Here is a 16,911-nt window from a genome sequence, read left to right on the forward strand (position 1 = left end):
CATTCCATTACACTACATCATTGTCATTATATTACATTACTTTACGTACACTGTGCGGTGGTCTGCATGCTGTGCATCTTAACATTTAAAAAGATGAAAGAAACATTAAACGGGATTACATTTTATGGCCTGTTCTTCTATTTGTGATTTGAAAAGTTTTTGGGGTCTGATTGGAGGGAAAACTGCCAGCAGATTGATTTTGGATTCAGAATATAATTTGTTACCCTAAAACTGCTAATCATTAAGATACAGCCCTCCCTTCATTTTATATGGCAGTAATTCCAGAATGAATCATGATGCACAATTCTGGGTATATTTACGATCTAATAAAGATGTGCTAGAGGAGGAAATTGTGCAGAGCAGGAGGAAATTGAGAAAAGCCAAGAGGTAATTCAGTATGAGATTATAATTATGCGCAGGAGGAAAAGAAAGTAGGCATTCACTGGCTGCCATGTTCTGTGTGCCTAAAGGGCCTATGTCTCTGTACAGTGATAAAGTGTGTGATAGCAGAAACTGGTGCTCGGCAGGTAAGACGATACAGGCCTCATGTGACCTTGGTAAATGAGACACGGGAACGAGGCCCAGCACAATGCTTCTGGGTTTTAGGTGTCGTGGGAAGACTAGGTGAGGGATGGAGGGAGCGAATGGAAGAGAGGTAAAGAGGGGCGGAGGTAATGACAAAGCAATGGGAGCTGTTGTAAACATCTCCTTGTCTGGCACCAGTCCGCCTCCCCCTGTTTCGCACAGCAACAGACCTTTCATTGATGACTGTTAGAGATACAACACAGTGCGGACAGACAATGCTGTCGGCGCTGCCATTTTATTGCTGAGATAGAGGAGTAAGGGGAGGGTGGACAAAACAGGTGGAGTGGGGCAGAAAAAAAACAGAGGACTGTACACTTTATCAAAAGCTGTGTAAGAGCTAAAAGCACTGAGGAAGTGCTGAAGAAGAACTGCAGCCAAAAACGCGTCTGTGCAGCTATGCAAGGGGTGAAGCTGTCAATCTTATACAAAGAAGAAAAAGACAAGTCTGAACAGTGAGTGCTACCCCTTTCTTAACTATTTCAAGTAAGTAACCCACCACAGGAATGTTGAGGTGAGTTTAGGACTTGGGTTTGGAATCATTGGTTGACCATACTCAACTCACCCACCTCCTGCACCCACACAATGAGTGCCGAGTGAGGCACGAGGCGCATGCATTGCGGGAGAATAGCGCCAGCTGGAGGAGCAGCTCATCTTGCATTGGTATTAACCAACTAGCAACTCCTGGCGAGTCGCTAGGAGGCCTTGATGCAGCGGTCACCCAAGAAACCCTGGCTGAGTAAACCATCCCGACCCCAGCAAGGAGATGCCAGCTGTGTCCTGCCACTGCAAAACTCTTGGTCTCAGTTGACTAATGACAGCCCAAATTCAAACTAGCGATGTTTGGGCTATGGAGCACACCCTGCACTTGGACTTGAGGATAATGTTCTGATGGATACTGCACTGTGCTATAGTGGATTATTGTCGATATCTGACAAGAAGGTATTATAATTGTCTAAATGAGGAAATTAGATTTTCTGTGTGACTCCAGCTACGGTTGCTAAGGTTGCACTATACACCCCTGTTGAAATGACAGTTTTAAAGCTCTGTGGGGTAGCATGGAGGAGTAATGAAATCCATCTTGCATGTGACAACTGAAAATTGCTGCGTCATGCAAATTGTGTACTCACACTACATGAGATTACTACATGAGATTATTGCACACTCATCGTTATTGCACACTCATCATTGCATAGCACACGCTCTCTTGTATTTATTTTACATATCACACCCCTTCGTAGCCTTATTACGTCAATATACATCGGAATCATTTTATTTTCATTTGGTTTTTTCACCGAAAATTTGGTTGCTTTCGATGAGAAATAGGTCTCCTTTATGCACAAGCACAATAAAGTATTTTGCGAATTGCACAGGTATCTCCAGAAAATATCTCATCACTCATGATTACTCAACATTATTATTATTAACATTATTAAATTCATACTAATGCAGTTCAGAATAACTGTTCATTGCATATGGATATTTTAATAAACATTTATGTGAAATAAAATGGTTAATGAGGATCTTGACACTGTAAATAAACAGAAGTGAATATCAGTTTTGCAAAAACAAAACGTATTGTTATTCATTATTTGAGACTAATTATTTGTGACATCGAACTTGATTTCGAAACAACGTAAAAGAACGAAGAGAAGAAGTCTATTGTCCCTTACGGACCTATTCATATTTGCATAACATTTTCATTCACCATGAAAATGCTGAATCATTGTTACAGACGCGCATTCACTAGAAGTGGGAGCGCAAGTCAGTGAGGGAGCGGCAGAAACGCGAAAGCATTCCGTGCGCTTATTTTCTGTCTTCCAGCGTGAGAAGAGAGCAACACACGAGGGAGGATTTCAAACAATGCGATTATAAAGGTCTAAACCCCGGATGACACACTGACACGGCGATTTCATTTTCTCACACGCTTACGTTACTTTCCTTTCTTTTCCTAACTTGCATCCACAGCAGAACCACATCGTAGAGAATTTTTTTCATCTCCTCATTTCATTACACTGATCTTATGAATGAGAAGCACTGTCTTTCTTATTTGATCTTTCTCATTTTGTACATTATGTGTTACATGTTGTGTGTAAAATGTTATTATAGGTCCCATAAGTCAAACTACTATTGCACTTGCCGTGTGCACCACAAAGGAGTATTAAAGTGAACAAATTTGAAGGGTGAACTTTCCCTTGTCCCTGTGCCCCACCCCCCATTTGGGCCCACTGTATCAGCCCTGGGATTTCTTTCCCACGTCGACCAGTGGCATTATCCTATTGAGGTGTAATGCCGCACCCTAATGCCTGTCTGAGCTCCCCAAGCCCAAATGTGAAAGCGGCGCCTCTCTAAACATTTACACATTTGAACTCGGTAACCCAACTCTCACACTCCTGCAGCTCCTGCTGGTGCTGGCCTCCAGTTGTGTGCCCTCTACAGCAGGGGTTTTGCAAGCCTAGCTGTAGGCAAGCACATCTGTCTGAAATGGTAGATGTGGCATCCCTAGGACTACCCCTAACCCTAACCCCCACCCTGCGGTAAAAAGGGGACTAAGGCTAACTCTAGCTATTAAAACACTGTGCTGAGACAAGCAAATGGGATAGCCTGTGCTATCTGCACCTAAGTAAGGGTCCCTACTCATGTAAGAAATCTTTGTGAGTAAATAATTGTGACTCAGCCTACTCATACACTAGCAGCATTCGTAGAGACCAGTTAAAAGGACATAGAATCATTGGGAAGATGTCTATTCTGCCTCTGGTATATGTAGCGAGAGTGTATTGGCAGGGGTTGGCACTTAGTAACTAAATATAAACGAGACCATCTATCGACCAGGAAATGAAATTAGAAGATTACTGTCCCTTCAGGATTGGTAGACGAGGGAGTGGTTGTGTCCATGTAATGGTCATGCTACATCTGAAATTCTCCCATACCCTATTCCACAGATCCTAAAACCTGAGCTCAAACACCATCCCTTATGAATACCTTGAAGACTACATCTGAATTAAAGCAAGGATAAGAGGATCAAAAGTTGATAATACCATTATTTTGGCCACACTTAGTTGTTGGCAGTTTAATTAAGTAACTGAGTGAGCATTCCCTATCATTTTGTTCTTCAGGCTCATCAATTTGCCTCCTGAAGGCAAGGCAAGATTCAGTGTTCTGCTACACATACTGTTCTCTACAGAATAAATCTACTGCTGGCTCCAGCCCCCAAACCCTGGGGATCCGAAATCTCAGACAATGAGATAAGCTGTGATGAACAGCAAAGCAACCAGTGAGAAATGTATTTCAAAAAAGTAATGTTATATACCTTTATATTTCAGGTAGATGTGATGAAGGTAATCAGAGATATCTGTGATGTTTTTTCAGGACTTGGATATTTACTTTTGATTCATGCTTAAGGTACTGTAATGAGATCAGAAACACAGACATGTTTTGTTATATGTATACAAATGGAGCTTGTTTTTTAGCATTCTGGGGTATTATTCATCATGCTCTTTGTCTTCTTTTTGCCCGGAGTTGAATACCTGTTGCTCCAGGTGAGGACTGACTAGTCATGTGAGCATAAGTGCACACAAAAAAGAACCTGTTAATGTCACAATACTCCTACAAGATTTAATTCTTGTGTTTTGACAATGCAAGATTTATTTTGCAGATGTCCATGTTTCATAATCTCATGCTCAGTGGAGTCAGTGAATGGTACATCTCTTTACACCTCAAGCTACAATCCATTAATGAGAAATACAGGGGTTTGAATGTCTAGAGAAGAGGGTCTTCTTACCCAGAGATGTGACTGTTTATGTACCTACCTATGCCAAGGTGGACGCCTTAGCTGAACATTTTGTGTAAAGTAATGTGGCTCGACTGTTTTTCTGTTTTAATGCTTGATGAGGGCAGAAAGCTGACAGAGGCAGTTTACAGCTGCAGGTTATTTGAGTGCACAACCCTCAGGTGGTGGAACCTCCGACATCCATTATTGTGTGATTAGAAACACCCTTCAGGAGGAAAACCACAGGCTTGCTTACCAAGACTGTGTCAGGCCTGAGGCAGAATAAAGGAAGATAAAGACTTGCTAAATGACACATAGGGTTGTTTTATGAGAGAATAAATCCCAGGGAAAGTGTTTGTCTGTAAGTGCCATGAATTTCATCATGTTTTTGGTAAGAGCCATTAATTTGCCAAATTCTTGGTAAACACACTTCTCTGCATGTGAAATGACAATAGTGAGGATTTGTTTCAGACAACAGCTGCAGGTACATCTGAGCATGTGATTATCTCAGTTTGCATTTACCAAATACTCAAGAACTGTTGGCATCAGCAGGGCAGATAAGTTTACAGTGCACCAGAGCAAGAATAAGGTGTACTTGGCAGCAATTCTGCAGCATCAGATTATATAGTCAGTCCAGAAATCTGATATTCTTTTCAACAAACTAAGGACCCGTTGACACGCAAGATACAAAACATAACCACACAGTTAAGCAACAGACACAACATACAGGAAGATTGTCTTCAGTCTGGTAGACTGTTAAGAGCTGGGATGCAAGGAAGTTTCAGCAGATGGTCCAATGACGTCCATTTGATTTCTAACTTTCCAAATTTCCTTGTATGCATGGCATTACATGCCCTGTATCTGTGGCAGACACTCTTATCAAGGGAGCCTTATGTAGATTACGTTATCCATTTACACGGCTGGATACTTGCTGGTGATATTCAGAACCTAACTCAAGGACATAACTACAATGCTGAAACCTCAGATTTGAACAGACCATGATGAGCCTTGCTCTCTAACAGCAACACTACACATTCAGGCATTTTGAGTATCTATGACTTTACCAGCTCAAGACAGGCTGTAGACGTTTTCTAGAGTTGATCATTTTGTCCACAAATCACAGATCTGTGATTTGTCCTCTCACAACAGAGAACCAGACTCAGTGTCTCACACAGCTACTGATCTGCATGGGCTGCTAGTTGAGCAGAAATGCACAGATCTCTTGTTTACTCTCTCTCAGTTTTTGATATTAGCTGAATAGGACCTCTTCTCTGCATTAGATAAAAATAGTCCACCTCTATAGTGTTATCTTATCCTACTCCTTTTCCCTCTCTTCCTTATTCCCTTTCATTCTCTCCACAGTGTCATATGTATCTGAGACAGGTGATCAAGGTCATTCTCTCTGGTTTTCAGTTCAGTCCAATCTATATACCCACCCCACCTTGCATTTAAGCAGACAGACCTCCACTAATACACTGATTAGGCATGGTGAGGTTGTTTGTGTGTGTGTGTGTTTGTTTGTGTGTGTGTGTGTTTGTATGTGTGTGTGTGTGTGTGTGTGTGTGTGTGTGCGTGTGTGTGTGTGTGTGTGTGTTTGTGTGTGGCCATGTCCAAAGTCATAGTAAATCAATAGGACACTGAATGAATCTATCAGACTGGACCCCTGTCCACCTACACATTCATCTTCACATTGTCTGCTCCTGTCAGACACAGAGCAGGCAGTAACATCCGGATAGTTTCTAAACATCAATCAATGAACAACCACAGGCCACATGTACACGTAAGTATATTTTTTCTGTCACTTCATATTGAGCTGTGCTATGGTTCTAATTTAATCCACCTATTACATATTAAATCTTATCCATATCTGTTCATATACCTGCCTAAATAGGAACAGAAATATCCTTTGAAAGAAAAAAAAAATATATGTTCATTTATTCTGCTTATTTATTTCAAAGTTATTTTTTAATCTCAATAGCACTGTACAAAGCAAATTCAGCTTGCTCACCAATACAATATTTTAATACAGAAAACACAAGGGTCACATTTATTCACACATTTTAGTCACCGTGTCAATTTGCCTGTCTATCTGTCTGTCTGTCCCCCCTTTTTTCTGCCTTTCAGTATCTGCTCTGCTGCTTCTTCCTTCTCTGATCTTATATCCCCCCCTCCCTCTCTCTCTCCCTCTCTCACACACACACACACACATACACACACGCACACACACACACACACACACACACACACACACACACAGACACACACTCACACACACAAGGTTTTAAAGGGCATGCATGTATGTCTTCCCATGAGTCTCGTTGCAGTATGAAATTCTCAGCACGTGCTGCTGACGAATGTACAAGCATGCCATTGATCCCACCATTTCCCCCTCTCAGCCTCTTCTCTCCCCTGCTCGTGAGTCTAAACCCTTGAATGGGGCTGTGGGGGGGTGGGGGGTGGTTGGACAATGGTCTTTTTATACCTATCCAGATTCAGATCCACTGCTCATGCAACTGGCAGTGGTATAGTGTGTACAACATGGTGTGGGCCTCAATAAGATTTCATGTGTTCCACTGCTGAACAAAGCTTTGTGCTTTTGTGTGCTTCACCAGGCATATGACTGGATAGTGTTCATGGGAAACTGCATACGTTTGGATAGTTGACATTATGACCACAGGGAAAAAAATACAATGTAAGGGATTGTATCTGAAAAAATGTACAACACAACACCCATATGTAACAAATTTCATGGTTTTTGGAAAAAGGGCCAACAAGAATTTGATAATGAACAATTAGGTATGCATTTAGGTGGATGATTCGAGCACACATCACATCAGTGGCATTTACAAGGCTAATCTATAAATACATGGTTTGTACAAACGAGAACGTTAATTTTGTTTTATATGTTGGGAATGTGTGATGCCAGTATCCATGCAACATCTTAGCTATGGACATTACCTTCTTTCTAATTTACTTCATTCAGTTGTACTAAGCTCACAGGGAAACTATTTTATTGCTGAAAAACCAAGTGGCAGTTTGGTTAGCTTGTTTGCTAAGAATGTATATCAATGACTTCATTAGCAAGCGAGCTATCAAGCAACTGTCTTCCTATTATCAGGCTGTTCAGTGTAGCTTCAGCTAATTAGCCAACCATTAAGGCACATTGTTTGCTGAAGCATTGTTTGTTTTCTCAGTGTGTTCAGCCACAAAACTGCAATTCATCAACATTAGCAACTGATTAGAATGTCACATCCACGTATGCTACCTAGCTACAGCAGCTACAAGGAAAGTGGCTCAGTCATTTACAAAGAATGCTGTCATTGCTGCTAATTTAACCGCTGTGTTTCTAGGCTTTAATACAAGCCTCCACATGTCTTTATTGCATTCCAGACACGACGCAATACAGTCGCATCTGAAGACGAGACTCTAACGTCAAATGTGCCCCATTTGATAAAACTGCATTCCTTCTGAAACTTAACAGATGGCTTGTAATAAAATCTTGATGCCATCTTATTTTACACGTCTGGAACAGTGTCTCATCACAGAACCCATCGCTGGGAAGTGCGACAATGCTGACAGAGACACACTTCTTCCACGATTTCTCCTCTCTTCAGTCTAGCTCTTGTCTTCTTCATTTCTCTCCACTGGGAAGAGCAAAACCCTGTCACCAAACTCACAGTTGGTGTTCAGCCCTTTGACTGGAAAAGGAACTCACACATGTTCACATACACCCACAGGGACACATAGACCCACAGACTTGCACACACTCACTCACATAAGCTCACACAAGCACACTCATACATACACTCAGACTTCTGTACACTCAGACTTCTCTTTCTCTTTCTCTCTCTTTCACACACACACACACACACAACTACATACTTACATTCAGAGCACCATATGCATGCACACACACAAACAGGCTCAACTGCATAGGCACATTAAGAGCTACATACTGTATACTGTCCACGTACACACAAAATAGCACTCATACTGTGCTAGGGGGAAATTGAAATGATTAGCTGAGTCCCCTCAAATGTTCTTATAAGTGAAACTGTTTTACAGACTATGAATCCTGTGGTCTCAGGAAGGCTCCTTTGTAGGATGGTCCGATTACAGGCAATCACTTGGTCTCTGCATTAACGTTAGCATAAGAATAAACGCTGCTTTTTGTGACAAGAGAGTGATCAGTGGCTTATCAGTTTCATTGTTTTTTAAATGGTTGTGAGCCAGTATGGTTGGACATGTAAAACAAAGGCACTGTAACATTTCTTGGCATTAACCCTGCCTTACAGTACCCAGTATATACTGTTATTGCCAGCTATTTAGCCTTGCCAGTAAACCATCTCTTATAGCACTGTGAATAATGTATAGTATGTGGATTAATGTGGCCCCTGAAAAGCCTGTACAGTGTATGACCAGATTCCTCCACCATCAAACTGTAAAGCCAGAACACTGTATATGACACCAGCCCACAAACGCAAAGGGGCCAGAAAAAAACATTAGTAGAGCATTGCATAATCTGCACGGAAGGCTGCAGAAATGTGTGACAAAGGGGTATGAAACCTGTAGAATGTACTGTGAGGAACATGGCCCTCCCAGAGGAAGGCTCCCCAGGCCACATGAGCCCACGCAGACCGCGCTGTGATAACAGGAGGAGCACTGAGTCCAGGGATTGGCCGAGAGTGACACACCTCCTATGCCAAGCCCGCCTCCTCACAGGGAGTTATGTGAGACCCGGCACAATCCAGTCTACCTTCCTCTGTTATTCCTCCATACCCCTTTTTGTCTCATTCCGTCTCTGTTATTCTGCCATTTTTCCAAAGCCAGTTTATGGTTCCCCTCTCTTTCAGACTTATGACTTCCACACTCAAAACAATATTTTTAAGAGGCAATACTATTATTACTAGTGCAACCAATCACATGTGTTTTTTGCACATTTGCAGAGCTGTCTTGCAGCTTGGGAAATATCTTGCTATTATCCATATGTATTTGGTTTGCGAACGTTGAGTAGAATGTTGGCTGACATGTTGGGCCTGATAGTGACCTTCGTCAGCAGCACTTCCATCAAGCTTTTGCCCGCCTTTCATTTCTGTGTGTGAATGAGGAAAAGGAAGAGGCCTGGTGCCCTGTCTGCATTGGTAGGGGTTATTGTCATTGTCATGTACAACATTCTTATGCAAAGATTAATCCTGTGGCTTTATGTGGGGGTGCACCTGTGCCTCAGGTGCTATGAGGAAGTCAGCTAAACCTGATTAAAGTCGCTTTGGTTTAAAAGCATCTGCGAAATACCAAATTGCAAATTGCAACATGATGGTGAAACCTGCAATATCCACTGAGGGTGTTGCCCTTTGCAACAAACAACCACCACTTTCAAAAAGAGCCACATCCTTTGGTTCATCTTAATTTGTGCACACCACCTCACCTCCCACAGAGGTCTGTTTTAAAACCAGCTCAAACCTGTTCTCCTGCTCCCCCTTATCAGCAGCACCCTTGCAGGTAACCTGAGGCACAGACGCGCCCCCAAGGACAGCTCCCAGGTCACCATTTTCCCACTGACCAGACAAAATGATTGTTCTACCATCAGCCCAGCTAGCTAGCATCAATTCCTCTGCGTGCACGTGGTACAATGTAATGAGAACAGTACAAACACCTCACGCGGTCATGGATAGAACTGAGTCCCATTGTTAGCCCTCTCGCATATGCGCAGTAGTGTAAGGTGGTGGCCCCCTAAGCAGTAGGAAACCTAACAACTACAAGCCCACAGCCAGGTTGTGTGTACCACAGCTGTGTGTGTCCCGCGGCTGTGAGAGAATCAAGAATCGGAGCCAAGAGTAGCATACCAACTGCATGCAGAGGAAATGCGTGAACGCACAGCAGTTCAAAGGCTGTGGTTTTAGTTAAGTTGTGGTCATCTTTATGTAGAGGGCTCCCATTCCATTATAACATCCGTGCAGTTGTGGCATGCATTGCAGTGTGATTTATTGACATCAGTGATTGTATTCACCAAATACACATACACAGAGTCACACATACCCACATCCCTTCAGTAAATTTCTGAACTGGAAACCTAACTCCTATGTTCTGACCAACACACTGCTGCAACAGCAACATTCTCCTGAACCCAGTGTACGGATGAAACTACCCCCTGTTTCAAGAGCAGACTTATTCTCACAGACAGAAGAGCCAAAAATGCAGAAACAGCACAGCCAGGCTGGTACTTTTAGTGTATGTCATCATGCAGTCCTGTTTCTAACTCCTCCTTACCCCCCCCCCCATTGACTAAACACCACAGTCACCATCCCCCACCCCAGCAGCTATTTATTTTAATTTGAAGTTTTTTTTAATTCTCCAGTTGTAAATTAGGCTGACTTGTGGGCTGCAGATTTCAAACCTTACCTTCACCAGAGCACCAGTGCAGACTTGCTGCCATTGGCACAGTTCTCACAGCATACGCTCTGTGTCAACAAATGCAGCATTTAAAATGGAGCAGATAGGCTCTCACTGCTGTTCTTCTGATGGGACAGTAACAGGATTGTTTTGTGCTTGCCTGTGCAGTGAAATTATGGACAGGTATGGATGGTTGTGCTATTAGTTCATCAATGATGGCCTAAAAACCACAGTACCAAAAAGAGGAGAAAAAACCACTTGAGTGTTACAAACACAACAAGACTGGAAAGGGATCAAGTCTGTGGGTGATCCAAACAGGATAAGGGAATGTGACCAGACCACCCTTCGGGTTCTGTTACAGCCATGGAATGAAAATTCAACCGGAGAGTTGGTGGGGCTGACCAGGATCAGTGATGTGCCTTCTCCACTCTTCTGTGCTGTGAGCCAGTAGTATGCTGAGTAAATTCTACCTCACTGGGCTCTAATACTAGAACTGAGTCCACTGTCCTATTCTGCACTTTATAATATTGAGTTACAGAGCACAGCTCCACCAGGCAGAGCAGGCACTGTGGTTCTCCTCCTCCCCCTATCATTACAGACTCGTGAGCACCATCTGGCCTCCTAAATTCTCATCAAGAAAGGCACACACAAGCGGCTGGTCATTGTCTCAGCTGGCTATAGCATTCAGGTGGGACCCATTTGGCCCCTTTTTTTTTTAGAAACAAAACAGTTGACGCATTCCTTACGTTACAATGACTCATGGGATTACACATCCAATTGAACGTTGGCATATTTATTGTCTGCTACTAAATCGCTGTGGCTGCTTTATTTTTTTAATGAGTATATTGGGAAGGATGCAAATGTATGTGTCATAAAATGCCCAGCAAATATCCTACCAAGTAAGGATTTTAATAACACTATTAAACATGATGCTATTGGGATAGGCATTTAAGAATTCATGAACCACCTTATAAGCTGACGTCTCATTTCCAATCAGTGACTCACCAGCTGCAAGCCATCTCAATGACTCAGTGATAGCTCAACCCATTGTGATTCACAGAACCTCTCTTGCCCATCTTTAGGATAAAACAGACCTAATATCAGAGCCATTCTGAACTGAGAACTGCAATGGTCAGCTACTCTCAATGTGGAAGTCTGTGTCTAATAGGTTTACACACCAGTGCATGTGATGCGTAAAATCTGCATTTTGAGGAGAAAGTGGTCACAGATGTTTCCATATTTAGAAGTAATCTAATACAACAGTGTTAAGCAACTCTGTTCCTGGAGTACTCAAATCCTGTATCTTTTAAGGCTGTCCCTCACAGTAAAATGCTGAGCATCTCGTGCAGATGGTCAGGTGTGCTAATTTAGCTTAATACATAATGCCTGATGCACAACTAGGATCTACATGGAACTATAACTATAATCATCTCAGTCACTCCAAGGATATGGGCTGCCCATGCTTGCAATACAGAGCCATAATGACCTGGTCACACACATGTGGTTCAAAAAACTCTTCTACCCCTTACAGAGAGGACCAAGGGGGAATTACTTAAAAAATAGGTCAGGGGCCTACCAAGGAGGCCATAGACAGAGAAACAAAGCCAAAAAGGGTTGAGAGATTTATAATATGACTGGGGAGAGGGGGTTTGGTAGGAATATAAGCCCAGCAAAGCCCAGACAGCATTTGACCTGACTTGCAGTTGACTTTTTTTGGAAAACAGAGAAATTAGCAAGAAAGCGTGGTCCTGATGACATATATTTATGGATTCACAGTTTTGTATGCCTACCTGTCTAAGAGCTTGTTAAATCATACATTTTTCTGATTTCACTCACAAAATAGTTTGTTAACTTACAATGAACAATGAAAGCAAAGAGAAATAATCTCAGCAATAGTAACTATTTGCCTTTGGGCAATACCATAATGAAGTTGTAGTACTTCTTTTTTCCATAAATACTTTGCAAGCTCAAAGACAGGTCAGTTAAATGTTCTATCTGCCTGAAGGCAATGGCAATAAAGGGAAAGGACAGTGGACGGAGACTGCAAGGCATCATGGCCCACATTAGACCATAAGGCATTTCAGAACCTGCTCAGTATAGTTGAAAAATAATTTCCATATTCATATACTGCTGTTTATCATATCAATATATATATATAATCTACAAGGCAACCATTGTCAGTCTCCTTGAAGCAGAGTGTCTCCTGAATCAATAAGTAAATTAATTAATAAATGTTTCACGACAAGAATGGCATGCTCTTTCGGGTGTGACAAATCAATCCAAAATGTACTACACACCCTCAGCTGTTAAATACATTAATATTCCACATTCATGATGCATGCCATCAATCATGAAGGACCATTAAACTGCCCCTCCCTCACCCCTGGTGACATGCAAGCTCCTCAAAGGTAGACCGGTCTGAACTGGCCAGAGCCCAAAACACACAGGTCCCCTTTGGGCACACTGCACCTGTTTTTCTTTTGCAAAAAAAGCCCCAGGTGACTGTGTCCTTGGTTAATTGCAGTCTTGAGTAACTATTGCTGTCATTGTCACTCATTGGCTAGAGAGAAGATCATCTCCAGGTCAACTTTGTTTTTCATGTGCAGGCACTGAGAGGAGTGTGCTCTCTCCCTGTAAGTCATATAGAGCTAGAGTAGAAAGACTGTGTGCCCATTTTTTCATGGCAACACAATAACCCTGCAATGTCAGATAAGAAGCCCCCACTGGAATATGTCAAGGACTTGCTCAACAAATCCTGGCAACTGTGTATTCTTTAACGTCAAAATGAAAGATTCAGCATTTCTTAGTCCAATGTTACATTAGTACAATTTGTTCCATAGCAGTGCCAGCCTTCTGAGGCACCCAGAGGAAGTCCATGACCATTTCTAGTGGGCCAACATTGTTGCAGTATGGTCGAATTCTTGCAATGTCACAGTGATATTCAATAAACATGCTGAGGTCCCATTGGTGGAAGGAGCAGCTACATGATTGTCTGATTGCAATGTAAAAATATTATTTTGTGTTTACCTACCACACATTGCTGACTCACCACCCCTCACCTGCAGTATATACAGCTACACATGCAGCATTTATCCATACAGTCGATGGCCCTGGACCGCCTTTCTTCATAGTATGCAGGAATGCTAATGGAATTCAGAATGGGGCTCAAACTACCCACAAGGAGACATTCAGGAATGTGTCAAAAGCGAACAAGCATTCTGTTGTTTCTCATATCCCTCTCCACACCTCCCTTTACACCCCCCGCCCCAGCTCTTCTCACCTCCCTCAACCCCCCCCCCCCCACATCCCAGCCCCTCCCACAACCCTATTTACCAAAGATCTACAGCAAGGTGACAGAGCACGCACGTCACTGCCGTCACCGTCACATGGACGTCTCAATCTGGTCCTGCTCTGGGGAGGTAGCCAATGAGGGGCTGATTGTCCTGCACCGCTGTTCGTGTGAAGGTTGCCCCATAAATCCTTTGGCAAATGTGAGGTGAATGCGTGACACGCCCATAAATCCCTTTCTGAGAAGTAATTTGCGCTGTGGACTGGAAGGAGAGCTGGGATAGCAAATGGCCCCTCCGTTATCCCCCACTATATTACTGCTGAGGCTCTGACATTTTGGCAGACAAGCAACAGAGAAAAATGGCAGTAATGGTGAAGTGAGGTCATATCTGATATCAGGAAACAACCAGTGTAAATGGCCAAATGACAACCATAAGGCTCTTGCAGACAGACAACAAAACTGATCCTGAATAAAATGACTGATGTCGGTTCATTAAACATTTTACTTGACCTTGGATACGTCCTTATGTGTTAAACACCAGTCTGACCAAACCCTGTCGGTTCTGTTGCTTCCATGGTAACGCTTATGGTACCTTACATCATATCCCTAAGGGGGACAGAGTTGTGTTGCTGCAACTATGGGTATTGTCACCATGGCAACGAGCATCTGTTGCTCATCTCTTATGCTTCTTGTGTCCTCTGTCTTGGTCACCTTTTCCTTGATCCACTATTTTTTAACTCTGTCCTTTTTTACCTTTATTCTCTCTCCCTGATTCACTATTGTGTAAAGGCTGATTGCAAATGAAGCTGAAGCAGGAAAACATGGAAACAAGCATTATGATTGATATTGTTTATGTAAATATGTATATGCTAATGTGCATATAGATGTATATCAAGACAAAATGACATTGAGAAACAATACAATGAAAATATGTATGCTATCTTTTGCTATATCTTGGAAGTCACTTCAATGATATTGCTTCTCGCCACGGTATCCACATTTATAGGTGTCGTCATGAATGACCAGTCGAACCATCTCCCTGATTTGTGGGCAGGACTCCGGAGTGTGGGGGGAGTGCACTATAACAGACAACTACTCTCTCAGACACAGCCACTGGGGAAAATTGGGAGCTAAAGTCTGAAAATTACTCTGAATTAAAGTTACACAATCCCCAGGGATGAAGGGCTTCCAAATTCATTAGAACAGTAATGGCTCTAAGATTTTTTATTAGCTCCTTTTTCCTGGGATTCCTGGTTAAATGAAAAGACAATAAGATGCCTCCCGTTTTTCGTAAGCGTAACAAATCCACCAGCCTAGCCGTCTGTCTCCTCAGCTCACTGACCATAGAAAGCCATGGCCAGGCTCTGCTGAAGCTTTCCAGTGGGAAAGAATCTGGTTTAATAAGTATGTGGGAGCGTAAATGATGATTGTTTTCTCACTGTTTGGCTCTCAATTCTCAAAATGGGTACAGGTGCCGACCCTATAGTAGACCGCTGTCTTCAGACGGACCTCTGAGCAGCTGGAGGGGCTGTCAGGACTCAAAGCTGAGGGATGTCTTCCTCTGGATGGTCACTGCCATTCCTCACAAGATGCAGGGTGGCGGATGCAACTTTCATCCCGTGGTACAGTATTTAAGGATAATGGTGTCAAGTCCGTATGCATTTTACATCCATATTCAAATGATCTGTTTTCTCACAGGTCATAATCATACATTCACAGCGTAGCTGCCCCCCAAAAAAATCCAGAACCTCCTTCACTCTATTGAATTGGTAAGTGTGATGTGGCAGTTGACCCTGTTGATTTAAGTACACGTCTTATCACATCCATTGGTCCCTGTTAATTAAGGTAATGCATTGTACTGTGGAGTGTGGATTGGCAGTGGGGCATTAATGCATTAGTGAGGCCTGCCACTTCACTCACGCCAGTCCTGGAGCCACACGGCACATTAATCCCCTTATCCGAGGTGCTAAAGCTTCTGCAGGCCGCTGCTCCCACTGCCCTAGTTTCCCTACCTAATCCCTGCTCAGCTGCGCAGATGTAAGGCTAGCAACTGCAACTTGGTATATATGTATACCAAGCAAAGAATTAAGCAAATAAATCTGTCTTTATTTATTTTTCACTTCTATTTTGTAATTTGCATAATGATAAAAAGTGTATTCTGTAAAACAAGTGCCGTCCGAACTTATTCTTATTAAGGCCATTTGTAGAGCAGATCATGTAAACACTGTGAGCCATAACAAAAAATGAGTGATTACTGATAAATTCCAAAGTATGGTGCACTTACTTTATGACAATCAAATTTGCTTGTGCAATTTGATTGCTGTATGCAGAGCAATTCATACAGAGTGGTTTACATAGGTTTATATTTAATTTGTCCCAAAGAGTTTAATTGTAGTAAGTCATTTATGTTATAGTGATTGATTCTCATGCATGCAAATCCCTTTCAACACATTAGGGTTTTACTATTAGCAGTACATGCAGCTCCATTGAGCCATTTTGATGGCAACATGCACTTGTTAACCTTTATCATCTGACCAGTTGTGTATGATACCAACGCCTAAAGAGACACATAAATATCCATTCTTACGTTAAACTCAGATGTCAGTGACATTTTAAGTGACGTTTTAAGATCAGAACTGATAAAATGATATGAAAATCGAATGTGACACTGAGCGGTGGAGGAGAGGAGAGGAGAGATGGAGAGAGGGACAGAACAAGGGAAGAGGGATAGAAAAGGGGAGGGAGTCGAAAGAGGGGGAGCTGAAGGTACGGGTCAGACGGCAGGGGTCACTGCGTCTAAGCCCTAGTGTGTGAGTTGCCTCAGGGCAGGGGCTGAGAGAGCTGTTCTCTGTTGCCCCTTTTCCACCAAGGCAGTTTGAGG

The sequence above is a fragment of the Megalops cyprinoides genome, chromosome 9, assembly GCF_013368585.1.
Source record: "Megalops cyprinoides isolate fMegCyp1 chromosome 9, fMegCyp1.pri, whole genome shotgun sequence".
NCBI classification, from domain to species: Eukaryota; Metazoa; Chordata; class Actinopteri; order Elopiformes; family Megalopidae; genus Megalops; species Megalops cyprinoides.